This window comes from Sturnira hondurensis, unplaced genomic scaffold (assembly GCF_014824575.4).
Source record: "Sturnira hondurensis isolate 20B ecotype Veracruz unplaced genomic scaffold, ASM1482457v3 Scaffold0009178, whole genome shotgun sequence".
NCBI classification, from domain to species: domain Eukaryota; kingdom Metazoa; phylum Chordata; class Mammalia; order Chiroptera; family Phyllostomidae; genus Sturnira; species Sturnira hondurensis.
Window position 1 is genome coordinate 1,460,865 of NW_028081809.1, and position 13,608 is coordinate 1,474,472.

Sequence of the window (13,608 nt, forward strand, 5' to 3'; positions counted from 1 at the left end):
GCACTTCCTCCTCCAGCCTGAATCTCAGTATTCTTAGAATACTGAGAATACTAAGAATCTGCGGAGGCGTCAGGGGGCACCCCCCACAGCGTGTGGGAGCCCCACAGGGAATTCCAACTCAGCTGCAGTTGAACAGTTGACTTGTGGGGCACGCACACATGGAGGTTGGCCACCCGGAACTCCGGGTCCTCACTGCTGTTATTAGACACCCGAGGAGAGGAACCGAGGCACCAAAGGGGGTTGATGTGACTCAGGGAGTGAGAGCCTTGAGGTAGAGCTCCATCCGTACACAGTCCGGCTCAGTACACAATGCCCCTAGAAATTTGTGCAGACTCTACAGATCCCACAATGAAATTAAAATTTATGTGGCAAATTGTGCCTCCACGGCCAGAAACTCCCAGACCCCAGCCCTCATTAACACTCCTGGAGATGTAGGTAGACTTTACTTGCAAAGACTTTACAGAAATGGGACAATTTAACTAGAAACGATATCAACTTAAAATGGCCAAAATGAAGATTCCTTTGGATGCCTAAATTAATTTTTGCATGTAAAATTAGAAAATGCTGGCTCTAAAATTAAACTAAATGAATGGGAAGTGTATCTTGATTTGTAAATTAGAAGTTTCTAGGAGGAGCACAGATAAATTCTTTTAAAAAAAGAAGTTAAGCCTTGGCTGGCATAGCTCAGTGGATTGAGCATGGGCCTGTGAACTAGAGGATCATGGTTCGATTCCCAGTCAGGGCACATGCCTGGGTTGCAGGCCAGTTCCCAGCAGGGGTCGCATGAGAGGCAACCGTACAGTGATGTTTCTCTCCTTCCCTTCTTCTCTAAAGATAAATAAATAAAATCTTTAAAAAATTATATATATATAAAGTTAAGAAATTTTAGAGACTCTCTCTGAATTAGAGAAGGCTTCTGAGGCTAATAAACGCCAAAACCCCATTTGCCCCCGTCTACAGCTCCTCCACTGTATTCTTTGGACTCCGGAGCTTCTTTGTCCAGACTTGTCTTCCCCTCCCTCCCTTCCCTTCTCCTTATTTCTTCTCTGTATTTCCTCTACTACCTCTCTGTACTGACCTAGGGGAAAATGAGAATAGAAATTTGGACAAGGATAATCTAAGAATTCTAGCAGTTCAATTTGGAAAAAAATTGGCCTCAGGCAGAAAGGAATCAGCAATTGTGTATGTTTCTTGGACTTGAACAGAATGAAGGAATCAACCTAAAATTTTCCCCAACTTTCTCCGGGACTCTGATGGGTTCACAAAGGAATTTAACTGTTAGAACATGTATTCCTGGCTACTCTGATCTATTCCAATTAGTGTAGCTGCTGGTTTCTGGGAGCAAAAGCAACCGAATTACTAAATTGGGTTCACAGGGAAACCCCTGCTGAGGACCTGTCCGCCTTGGGGAGTGGAATTTAGAAAGAGAAAGCAAACAGAAGCAAGCATGTGCTTGCTGAGGACAATGAGCAGGAGTTCCCCTTCTCCTTATTGGTATTTTAGGAAAAGTTAAAAATTACCAAAATAAAGGGAAAGCTACATGTAAATACTGGGGTTATTTTATCTGTTCTTAACCACCAGACTAAGATTGCCTCCTCCCTCAGAGTAAAGCTTCTGTGCAGATGGAGGAATATGTAACCAACCAATGTCTTATTTTTTTAAAAATATATCTTATTGATGATGCTATTACAGTTGTCTCGCTTTTTCTCCCCCTTATTACCCTTTACTTTGCACCCCCACCCCCATTCGCATTCCCTCACTTAGTTCATGTCCATAGGTGGTACATATAAGTTCTTTGACCTCTCCATTTCCCATACTTTTCTTAAACTGACCCCCAATTCATTTTGGACTTACCACTTATGCTTCTTATTCCCTGTGCCTTTCCTTTTATTCTCTCCCTCTCTCTGCTGATAACCCTCCATGTGATCTCTATTTCTGTGGTTCTGTTCCTATTCTAGTTGTCTGCTTAGTTTATTTTTGTTTTTTTCTAGGTTCAGGTGTTGATAGTTGCAAGTTTGGTTTCATTTTACTGTTCATAGTTTTGATCATCTTTTTCTTAGATAAGTCCTTTTAACATTTCATATAATAAGGGCTTGGTGATGATGAACTCCTTTAACTTGACCTTATCTGGGAAGCACTTATCTGCTCTTCCATTCTAAATGACAGTTTTGCTGGGTAAAGCGATTTTGACTGTAGGTCCATGCTTTCATGACTTTGATATTTCTTTCCAGCTTCTTCTTGCCTGCAAGGTTGCTTTTAAGAAATCTGCTGATAGTCTTATGGGAAGTCCTTTGTAAGTAACTGTCTCCTTTTCTCTTGCTGCTTTTAAGATTCTCTCCTGACCTTTAATCTTGGGTAATTCATTATGATGTACCTTGGTGTGTGCTTCCTCGGGTCCAACTTCTTTGGGACTCTCTGAGCTTCCTGGACTTCCTGGAAGTCTATTTCCTTCACCAGATTGGGGAACTTCTCCCTTATTATTTTTCCAATATGTTTTCCATTTCTTGCTCTTCCTCTTCTCCTTCTGGCAACCCCATGATTCAGATATTGGAACATTTAAAGTTGTCCCAGAGGTTTCTAAGCCTCTCTTCATTTTTTAAAATTCTTGTTCCTTCATTCTGTTCTGGTTGAATGTTTATGTCTTTCTTCTAGTCCAGATTGTTGATTTGAGTCCTGGTTTCCTTGACTTCACTGGTGGTTCCCTGGTCATTTTCCTTTATTTCACTTTGCATAGCCTTCACTTCTTTCTCTGTTCTGTGACCATACTCAACCATTTCTGTGAGCATTCTGATTACCAGTGTTTTGAACTGTGCATCTGATAGGTTGGCTATCTCTGTATTGCTTAGCTCTATTTTTGGAGTTTTGATCTGTTCTTTCATTTGGGCCATTTTTTTTTTGGTCTTGCCGTGCCTGTTATATAGTAAGGGGCAGAGCCTTAGGTATTTACCAGGGCAGTGCAACCTACATCTCTGCATTGTGGTGCTGTATGAGGGGAAGGGATCCGAGGGGGAACAGTGACTATTGCTCATCTCTTGGCCAGCTTTCAGTCACTTCCCCCACTACCCACAAGAAAATTGGGCCTTTCTGGTGCGGATTCCCAGGTGGATGGGCTTGTGTATATTCTAGGACCCTGTGTATCATTTCAATGAACTCTCCTGTGAGGCTGAGAGTTCCTCCTGCCACTGCAGCCCCCACAGGTTTTTATAGACAGAGGTTGAGGATTTATTTCTTCACTCCAGGACCCACACAATCCAGGATTGTATGGTCTCTCTCACTCCCCAGGTTGCTCCTGGTTTATCTGCACACAAATGTGGGACCACCTGGTCCTCCAGCTGCCACCTTGCCACATGTCCTCTCGGCCCCAGCTGCCCATCTCTGCCCCTCCTACCAGATGTTTGGATGAGTGTTTCTTCTTTAACTCCTTAGTAGTCGGACTTCCATACAGTTTGATTTTCTGTCAGTTCTGGTTGTTTTTGTTTTTAAATTTGTTGTTGTCCTTTTGGTTGTGTGAGGTAGCAACGTATATCTACCTATGCCTCCATCTTGGCTGGAAGTCCTGTCTCCCAATGTCTTATTTTAAATCAGAAGTTGTTCCTTTCACTAGGGAATGCTACAGGGCAATATATATTTTTTGCTAATCAAATCTGCTCCAATTCACCTGTTAGGGCAAGGTTTTCTTAAAATCAATGACACCCAAATATCCATTTTCATCGAGGTATTTGACGTTCTTTTTTTCACTCTAAGTCTTGGAAATGTGTGTGCATTTTACATTGACAGCTCATCCCACTTCAGACCAGCCTTGTTTGAAGAGCTCAGGAGCTGCAGGTGGTAGTCAGACATCAAGGTACCAAAACGTCCAGTCCAGTCTGGAGCCAAAACCGCTATCTTTCATCCAAGTCAACCCTGCAGCGGAAGGGCACCTGGCAGGGACTATTCTCTCTCCTCCCTTTACCTTTTCTTCCACTTGATAGCTGTTCTTTCTGCACCCCACACCTCATCCTCTGCCCAGGCTGGGACAGTCAATTAAAGGATGAGGACAGAGTTCTCGGCAGGGTTGCCCTGAGTTGTTTATGCTGGGGAGAGGCCCTAGGCAGCCATTCCCTCAACTGGAGCTTTGTGCCTATAGTTCCTTCTTCTTTTTAAAAAGATTTTTATGTGTTTACTTTTTAGAGAGGGGAAGGAAAGGGGAAAGAGAGGGAGAGAAACATCAGTGTGTGGTTGCCTTTTGCATGCCCCCATCTGGAGACCTGGTCCACACCCCAGGTGTGTGCCCTGTCTGTTTGTGGGACAATGCCCAATCCACTGAGCCCCACCAGTCAGAACTGTGGTTGCTTCTTGTTTGCAGTTCAGCTCTGGGCGGCTGACTCTCCACCCCACCCAGGTTCCTCTGAGGAGGTTACCTTGCTTTTCAAGGTCTCCTGGGCCCTTGGAGATGCCTGCTTATGCCACTGCCCCTGCTGTTGTGCACGCCTCTGTCACTCTGCTTCTTGGCTGGAGAAGTGGCTCCGACCATGTTGGCAGTGGCAAAAACGGCACCAGGTGTTAGACCAGTGGAGTCAGACCCGGCCTTGATTCAGCAACCTTGGTACTTGAGTTCTGGCTAAGAAAGAATTCAGACCCTAGACTCATACTATAAGAGAAACTTTATTTAGGAAGTCACAGAGGTGGAAGTGAGCTGTAGAAGAAATACATTCAGGAAACAAATTACAGAGGCAAAAGAAGGGGCTGTTGGAACTTAGGAGAGAGAATGGTAATGTACCCAGGGTGTGGGTACAGGTTGAAGCGGGGTTAGGGAAGGTGTGGGCGTGCTCCTGAGAGGGAAAGCTGCACGCGGTCTTCCAGCCTAAAGACTTTTAAGGGCAGGGATTCTAGGGGTGGTCCCAGGAGAGGATCTCAGTGGAATATTCATCAGCTTTCCTGATGTGTCCTTTCAGGGTTGTAGTCTCCACTGATTGGTTGGTGCCAGGGCAGGGGGTCATTAGTCAATGGTGCTGGTCCTGATGTCAGTGGTAGCATCATTAATTTAGTGTTGTTGCTTTTCTGGGCCTGGAGCTGAAACAAAACTGAAGCCTAAGGGGTTAGTGCTTAGCTCGAGGGAGTGGTCATGCCAGGGCCCATGTGAGTCTCATGAGGCCACCCTTTAGCCTCTTGTTTCTCTGAGGGGGTCTACTGCATAACCAGTGACAGGCCAGTGAAGGAAAGGTCAGGGGAGCGACCAGTAGTATGAACACTTAGAGGGTCTAAACTGCTGGGCCAATGCTGTACTAGGGGAGGAAATGTTACGCTGGGGGCGAGATCTCTGTTTTCCCAGTTTTGCCCATTGCTAGGCACCCAGGGCTTTCAACCCTTGTGACCTGTAGCTGGTGCATCATCCTTGCTCAGCTCATGTCTGTCTGACCACCTACCACAAGCACATCTCTTGCTCTTAGATTTCCCAGGCACAAATGTGGTGCTGTACCCTGGCCCCCACCCCCACATGCCAGTTGTCTGTTGCCTCTTTATTTGTTTGAGGCCACCCTCCACTTCCATCAAAGCGGGCGGTGGGCTAGCAGTAGTGGCAGAACACGCCCTGGGGGGCTGGACTTCCTGTTAGCTACTGATCTCCATGGAGATGTCAAGACCCCCATTATCACCCTTCAACCTTTACGAATACAGCCGGGGAGAGCATGCCCATCACCAAAATACTACCATTGGCAGCCCCTGGGTAGAAGCATTCCACGTGATTTCTACTTTCACTTTTGACACCTTGGGATTTTCTAAAATACATTTAAATGTCTAAAATTAATCATCTTTATATTGATATTTTTTTGAGACAACTCATAACTCCTGATGTCAGATGAGAATATGAAACTCTAGGGAAAATGCACAGAAAGAGTGACGTAACTAGCAGGTGTTAGTGTGTGGTGTGTGCGCACACGTGTGAATGGAATGCTGCATATTTGGAGAGTAAAACTTCTCAAACAGCAGCTCTCCTGCCTTGCTCTGCTGTGCGCCACCCCCAGGCTTCCAGTGCCACTGCTTTGTCACGTGGCCCTCCCTGCAGGGCACTGACAGGGAAGTGGAGGAATCAGCAATTGTTCTTTCTCTGTTTCTGGTGGTTGCTCTGGCTGCGGGCTCCAGGTGCCCCTGGCAGTTCCCCCAGCCCCTCCTCCCCATCTTGTGTCCCCCAGTCCTAAGCACAGTTCCGACTTCCAGAAATTATTAATCTCTGGATTCCCTTTCATTCCTCTTTTTACTCTTTCAGCCCTTTAAACTATTTGTACCTACCTCCCTGAATTAAATCCCGTCTGTCTGAAACGTGTAACCTGGTTTCTGTCTTCCAAACTGGATTTAGCTAATCCAGTAACCAAGTCCTTTTTACCATCATCCTGGTGCTGTTAGGTGGCTATTTAGGTATTAACAAAAGAGAAGGGAGCTAAAGTGGCTAAGCCAGGGGCATAGCCACTGGCTATACCCTCTGCCAAAGGGATATTAATCCCCAAGCAGGCAGAAAAGACACACTTTTAACAAACTGTTTTTATTGATCATGCTATTATAGTTATACTGATTTTACCCCTTTGCTCTCTCCACTTAGCACCTCCCCACTCCCTCAGACCATCCCCCCACTATTGTTCATGTCCATGGGTCATGCATATGTTCTCTGGCTACGCCATTTCCTACACTGAAATTGACATCTCTCTGGGTATTTCATAACTACTTACTTGTACTTCTTAATTCCCTCAATTCTTCACCCATCCCCCCCTCACACATTTCTTCCATCTAGCAACCATCAACATACCCTCTCTATCCATGATTCTGTCTCTGTTCTTCTTGTTTGCTTAGTTTAGTTTTTAGATTTAATTGAGGGTACATATGTATTTATTGGCATTTTATTGTTCATAGTTGTGATCTTCTTTTTCTTAATAAGTCCTTTTAATATTTCATATAATAATAGTTTGGTGATGATGAATTGCTTTAGTTCTAGGAACTAAAGCAGTTTTTTCTTGTCTAGGAAGCTTGTTATCTGTGTTTCAATTTTAAATAATATCTTTGCTGGGTAGTGCAATCTTTGCTGCAGGTCCCTGCTGATCATGACTTTGAATATTTCTTGCCAATCCCTTCTGGCCTGCAAAATTTCTTTTGAGAAGTCAGCTGACAATCTTATGGGATCTCCCCTGTAAGCAACTAGCTTATTTTCTCTTGCTGCCTTTAAGATTCTCTCTTTATCTTTAACCTTTGGCATTTTAATTATGTGTCTTGAAGTGGGCCTCTTTGCATCCAGCTTGTTTGGGACTCTCTGTGCTTCTTGGACTTGCACGTCTATTTCCTTCATCAAATTAGGATAGTTTTCATTATTTTTTCAAGATTTTCCATTTTTTGTTCAAGATTTTCCATTTTTTGTTCTTTCCCTTCTCCTTGTGGGACCTCTATGATGAGAATGTTGGTCCTCTTGAAGTTGTACCAGAGACTTCTTTCACTTTCCTCATTTTGGGGGATTCTTTTTTCTTCTTGTTGTTCTGTGTGGTTGTTTTTTGCTTCCTTTTGTTTCAAATCATTGATTTGATTCTCAGCATCATCCACTGGGCAATGTTTCTTGGTATCTGCATTTTGGCAGCCTCCCTGTGTTTGTTTCTATGTATTAGGTAGAGCTGCTTTGGCTCTGTGTCTTAGTAGTGTAGCCTAATGTAGTAGGTGTCCTGGTGGCACAGCCTCCCCTATCACCCAAGGTGGGTACTCAAAGTGCTTCCTTCATGTCATCTGAGTACAACCTCCTCTTGTAGTTGAGCCTTGGTTGCTGTTGATGTATTAGTGAGAGGGATTTATTCAGTCTAGTCAGCTGCAGGGGTTGGCTATGACCACTTACCACCAACTTCCACCCTCCAAGGAGGGACGGCTTTCAGGGGCAGGGTGGTGGTGCTCTGACCTAGTCTGTAGCTGTCCACTGAGTGCCCAGGCTCTGGGGTTTCCTGAGTGGTACAGGTCAAGTCCAGCCCCTCCTGCGTTTTGCCCGGGACCAGCCTGCCTGAGCTATAAAGTAATTTGAAGTGGCTGCTACCTGTGCTGGGCTTGGAGATTTCCAGGCAAAGCCAAAATGTGAATCTAGGATGGCTTCTGCTAGTGCCAGGCCTGAGGCTGACTAAGGCCAGCTGTTGTTTGTTTGATAGGATTTAGGAAGTTGTGAAGCATGATCCAAGGCCAGCCATTCATATGGAAAAGCAGGTTGGGTGATCCCATAAGTTGGGTAGGGAGGAGTTTCTGGGAATCTCCAAGAGAGGGTGAAACAGTGTCAGTCAAGTTGGTGGAGTCTCCAGTATGGCACCAGCTGGATGGTTCTGTGGTGGGAGGGTTTAGAAAAGGGACAATGACCTCTGCTTGCCTTGATGCCAGACTGTGGAGGATGGTGAAGGCTGGCATCATACAACCGCAACCCCCAGGGGTTAAGAAGGAGGTACTTAAATAGTTAACCACAAGCTTCAGCTGAATGCGACTGTAACTTTTGCAGAAGAAATATTTGTCATTTAGATAGCCTGGGAACAGAGCAATTATGCCTGAAGTCTTTCCCTGAGTCTACAAAACGTCCTTGAGCTTTATTCGACTAACTCTTATAAAATAAACACAAACACCATGTTCAGGGTCATTGTCTCTCCATCAGAGGATGATGTCCCACGTGGTCCCCACTTTTTCTTAAACTATCTGTGCCTGTGTCTTTCTTAATCTCCTGTCGCACCCTGACAGGGACCTCCTTCCCACGCAGGTGGCAGCACCAGACACTTCAGTTTCTACCTGTATGCCACTGGTGCCTTTCGAGTTGCTACTCCAGTGGTGGAGCTCAGAGGGAGTGAGTCTGAGTAGGTGAGTCTGTGTGTGTGTTCTTTAAGAGTATCTGCTTGTGGCTCCAGCAGTTTCTTGTATTGACTCAATCCCCATTGCTTTTTGCACCAGAAGTTGGGGGGACTTATTTTCCTGGCACTGAAACCCTGGGCTGGGGGGCCTGGTGTGCAGTTAGGATTCCTCACTCCTGAGAAATCCCTTCTGGATTTTTACCCACCACATATGGCTGTGGGACCAACCCACTGAACATCTGCACCACTCCACCAGTCTATGCGGATGTGGGTTCCTTACTTCCGTATTTGTCAGACTTCCATTCAACTCAGTTTATGACAGTGCTGAGTGATGGTTTTCCTATATTTTAGTTGTAATTTTGATGTGGTTGTGCTAAGAGATGAGCCATGTCTGTCTACACTGCCCCCTTGACCGGAAGTCCTGAAAAGGCCCACTTTCCAATCTTCTCATGGAACAACCAGCCCTTTCCCATAGATCATGGGGGAGGGGTTGCGGAGGAGGATAAATGGTAAAGGGGAAATTCCTTTGCTGGGTGCATGGGCAGTAAAAGTCAGATGACAAGGCAGAACTGTGAGGGTTATGCAGTGGGAGATAATATGGAGCCCATAAAGGGGAGGAGCTAGCCTGGGAAAACCTGGGAAGAAGACTGGATCAGTTAAGGGCATGGAATCCCAGAAGCTCCAAGAAAGGGATTGGATAGGCGGAGGGCCCAGCACAAGCCTGTGAAGAATTAGGAAGAAGATTGGTTAGTTTGAAAGAAAGCCTGCTCTCACCTGAGCCCAAGAAAATGTAATAAAAGATTAACAAAGGCCCCAGGCGCATTCTCGCCATAGCAGCCACACAGCTGAGGCAAATTGCTAAGTGTGGGCCAGGTGGAAACAGAGACTATGCTGGACACTGGTCTCAAATGCCAGGGCGATGACGCGGCAGGTCTAGGTCCTGGCCCTCTTGCTGTGCTTGGTGGGCCCCCAGAGGCTGGTCTTCTTATGTAGTGAGACGGAGCTGAGCCACCTGGTCATGGATGGGGCACTGTGGCAGCCTCTTCAGGAGCATCTATGCCCCGTGCACCCTTCCATTTAATCTTGCCACTCTCACTCAAATGCTCCCATGAATAAGCCCCTGAAATTCTTTCCTTGAAACTTCATTTTCAGACCAGTCCAACAGACCCACCTTGGTCCCGGTCCATGTCCAATAACAGTGCTGTGTGGGTTCAGCCTCCTCTTCTCACCGTCCACCCCAAGGCCCCTGGCTGGCTGCCACAGCGGGCAGGTATGTAATTTTAACACACAGCTCTGGCCCCAGGATAGTCTTGCCTTCCCAGAAAGTGAGCCCTCTGGTCAGGACTCCTGATCTCTAGTGCTTCCTGGCCTTGAGACAGCCCTTGCCGCTCTGGCTCTGCAGCTGCAGGACACGGCAGGCCCTGTAGGCCTCTGTGTTCCGTACACCTAAGGAGCCTGTGTCCTCAGGCCAAACCAACACCACAGCCATGATTCTGGACTGTCCACACTGAAGGACACCTTTGAGACATTAAACCTTCATCTTTAGGATAAGGAAACAAAAATAACAGAAGCACAGGGGCGTGATCTGCCTAGGGTCACACAGTGACTTGATGGAAAAACCATGGAAAAACAACTTTTTACCTTAGGTCATTGTAGTTTCTCCTGCAGTTGTAAGAAATGATGCTGAAAGATCTGTGGACTCTTTGCTCAGTTTCTCTCAGTAATAACATCTTTCAAAACCATTGTCCAGCATCACAACCAGGATACAGACATGGATATAGTCCACTGATCCTGTTCCCATTATATTCATCCCTATTTGTCTGAGTGTGTGTTCATGTGCAGAAGTCAGGAGTAGTGTGTGTATTTAGTTCTTTACAATTTTATCATGTGTGGATTAGTGTATCCACCACCAGAGTCAGTATTGTATGGCTCTGGCTCCACCTCTCTGTTCTGGATCCCTAACTGTCCTTAACAAGCGCACCCAAGTTGAGGATTGCCTGTGTTCCTGAAATTTATACAATGTATCCATAAATATTTTTGTTAGTAAGGATTGGAAAGGCATGACAACCAACATAAATATCAAACTGACGATAGTATCAGTTAGAAACAATATCTATCACCAGACCATCAGGAGGTATAGACCCTGGTGCATACTACATTCTTTGTTTTGACAATCATTAGTACCTGACTTATGCTATAAAAAAAGGACTGTCTTCCTGGCCAGGTAGCTCAGCTGGTTAGAGCATTGTCCCGATACACCAAGGCTGCAGGTTGGATCTGCGGTCAGGGCACATACAGTAGTCAGCCAAGGAGTGCATGAATGAGTGGAACAACAAATTGGTCTCTCTCTCTCCTTCCCCCTTTCTATCTCTCTAGACCAGAAGTCTTTCATTTTATTTGTGGGTTATTCAATCCTAGTGTACAGCCAACAATTACTCTTAATGGGCTGTTGATTAGCATTTGGTTTCAGCCATGGCTGGTGTGGATCAGTGGATTGCACGACAGCCTGTGGATTGAAAGATCACTGGTTCAATTCCTCGTCAGGGCATGTGCCTGGGTTGTGGCTCAGTTGGGGGCGTGCAGGAGTCAAAGGATCTATGTTTCCCTTACATGTTTCCCCCACCCTCCCTGCCATTTCTCCCCTCTCTAAAATAAACAAACAAACAAACAAATGAATAAAATATTTACTTATTTAATACTAATAAATTTATTGCTGACATGAAAAGTATAATTTCTCTTATATATGCATCATGATGTGGGATCCAAAATGACAATTTTTAGTTCTTTAAGAATTCATGGTACACAGATGCTTGAAATGGACACAAGACCCCAAAGTGGCTCTGGTCAGCTCTCTGAGTGTCCTGCCACTTGTTTGGGAGGCCAGGGTGGCCAGGGTAGGCACAGGTATCTGCCAGCCCCTGCTTAACTGCCCGTCCCCACCCTGAGCTCCTCATCCTCTGTAGAATCATGTAATGGCTACAGTCTCTGACAGCCCAGATCCTGTCACCAGTCACCCCAACTTGGCTGCTGTTGGCTCCTAAAATCACAATTGCTTCTAGTGTCAGAGCTTTTCCTTATGTGGCTTCCAGCGCGCCTGCCCTTCACACCTGGCTGCACCTCACCCCTTAGAGCTCCAGCCAGGGCCACATTGGGCTGGGGAAGGGCACATAGTCAACCGCTGATCATTCTGGTAACTTCTGGAGGCCCCACTTTCTAGGAAGCCCTTTGCAAATCTCTTCCCCCCACTTCCAGTAGGAATCAGTGTTTTGTTGCCCTGAGATGTGTAAACCCTCTGGCCCCTGCTATACCCCACTTCCAGGTTCTTGAGATGGGGAATCTGCCCAGGGCCAGGCATAGCAGTCCCTCAGCAAACCTGCATGCAACAGAACCAAACCTGTGGATTTCTGCTGAAGGCAAACACCATGGAGGTTCTCAAAAGGCACATACCGTGGCAGACCTTTGCTCCCCTGTCTCCTGAATCCACATTAAGGGAGCCTGGCAAGGAAGGACCCCAGGCTTGACCTGGGCCTCATGACCAGACCTCTTACTGCACAAAAGTGTCCTTGCTTGGTTTCTCCCTGCCTTGATTTTATTCTCCACCATCCCAGTCCCCCTCTCTAGGAGGGGATCATGGTCTCAGAGGGCCTTTGAGGGCCTCTTTGTGTATACGTTAGTCCACGGAGAAATAGATGGAGCCACAGAAAGAGAAAGGTGTCTAGGCCTGTGGACATTAGAGCAGCTGGGACAGTCCTGCATCCAGCAGCAGAATTTCAGTGACAAGTAGAGCCAGATAACAGGGCCTGGGCCCTGACTGCCTGCATGAACCTGTCTTCTCAGGGTCCCTGAGGAAGCTGGAGAACTAGGCAGGTCAGGGGTGCCACTGGAAGTTTCTGGGAACCTGGGCATATTCTACACAGGCAGAGACTGATTAAGTGCACAGGTTGGCATTAACAGTGTGCTGACAGCTGCAATTCTCCTATAGCCCTGTGACCGTATGGCCTCACCTTTTCCTTTCTCCTTCAGCTGTCCTGGGAGCTGCCACAGCTCAGCTCCTGTCCAGTGTATGTCTTGTTGCCACACGGCTCACCCAGGGGCCCAGGAGGCTGTGGGTACTTGGTGAGCAAAGCTGAGCACAAAGGGGCAAATGCGGTGGAGACACAGCCCCTCCTGACTCCTTCCACACAAAGCAGATCTTTCTCCATGGCTTGGGCCCAGCCATCACCTCACCACAGCAACAGAGGATGGACAGAGGAGTCTTCTGTGCGTACCAGCCCTTTCAGCCCTGATTCAACATTCTGGGTTGGAAACATTCTGTTCTGGGGCTTCAATTTCCCCGTGTGTGTGAGGCAAGGGGCACCTGTCTGTCAGCCTCTTCAGCAGGGGCAGCCTTCCCTGGCAAGATTCTCTAGGACCCTGCTGGGGTCAAGACCCCTCCTCCATGGCCCCCACCGCTTCTGGCCCTGACCCCCTGCATCACCTGGAGGACCAGTCCTCCGGCACTCAAGCAGCCCATCTGCCACCTAGTGGAGCAACTCAGGTAACTGCACTGAACTGTCAACTGGTGCCCTACCTCAAGTTGGCTCCTGAATTATTTTCCCTTAAATGCAGTCTTAACTCGGAGAGGAGAAATAGTTCCATCATCTTAATAGTAGTGGGACTGCTCCCTGTGGTCGCTGAAGAAAGAGATGTTACCTGGCACCCCTGGGGTTCCCTCTAGGTTTGATTATGCAAGTCAGTGGTGATCACATTTCACAGGTTCCCAAACCTGCAGCCGTGGTTGTTACAG